At 43.4% G+C, this 974-nt stretch overlaps 1 pseudogene; it reads left to right on the top strand.

Annotated features, from left to right (window-relative positions):
- Window positions 1-200: 200 nt before the first annotated feature.
- On the top strand, window positions 201-300 carry LOC127116292 (uncharacterized; annotated as a pseudogene).
- Window positions 301-974: the final 674 nt, after the last annotated feature.

The raw sequence follows: 974 nt of genomic DNA, 5'->3' as shown, positions 1-974 counted from the left end.
TGCCACTTTTCGTTTGAGGTTTCTCTACCATTGCTCGGTCGCTTCCCCATTGATAATGATTTTGAGCCATGCTTTCGATAAATTGATAAGCATCGGCATAAGGTTTATCCATAAGTGCACCACCTGCTGCGGCGTCTATTGTTAACCTTGTGTTGTACAAGAGACCATTATAGAAGGTATGAATCACTAACCAGTCCTCTAAACCATGGTGTGGATAAAGTCTCATCATGTCTTTGTATCTTTCCCATGCTTCGAAAAGAGACTCGTTATCTTTCTGTTTAAATCCATTTATCTGGGCTCTCGACATAGTTGTTTTGCTTGGAGGAAAATATCGGGCAAGGAAGACTTTCTTCAACTCGTTCCATGTGGTAACCGGGTTGGAAGGAAGAGACTGAAGCCATCTTCTAGCTTTATCTCTTAACGAGAAAGGAAAAAGGCGAAGTCGAATTGCCTCTGAAGTGACACCATTAGCTTTAACAGTATCAGCGTATTGGACAAATACGGATAAATGAAGGTTTGGATCCTCGGTAGGATTTCCAGAGAATTGATTCTGTTGCACTGCCTACAACAGAGAAGGTTTAAGTTCGAAGTTGTTTGCTTCGATTGCGGGTGGAGCAATACTCGAATGCGGCTCATCTTGCGATGGAGCGGCGTAATCTCGAAGAGCACGAGCTGGTTCTGCCATCTCGGGTATTGGTGAAGGAAGAAGATTTTTGAGGTCGGGCACTTCGATAAGAGGGAGATTGTTTGCAGCACGATATTCCCGAATTCGTCGTAAGACTCGGAGATATAGTTCGATGTCGTTGATTCGTAAGTAAACCGGCTCGCCTTGTGAGCGAGTGTGTGGCATACAAATCAACGAAAGAAAGAAAAGAAAAAAATAAAAAAATTGCCTTAGTCTCTACAGCGTAACAGAAGAGTTGCGATATCGACTAAACAAAACTCCCCGGCAACGGCGCCAAAAACTTGATTGC

Source organism: Lathyrus oleraceus, chromosome 1, assembly GCF_024323335.1.
Source record: "Lathyrus oleraceus cultivar Zhongwan6 chromosome 1, CAAS_Psat_ZW6_1.0, whole genome shotgun sequence".
NCBI lineage: Eukaryota > Viridiplantae > Streptophyta > Magnoliopsida > Fabales > Fabaceae > Lathyrus > Lathyrus oleraceus.
Note: the sequence above shows the minus strand (reverse complement) of the source record. Positions and strands in the feature narration are given on the sequence as shown.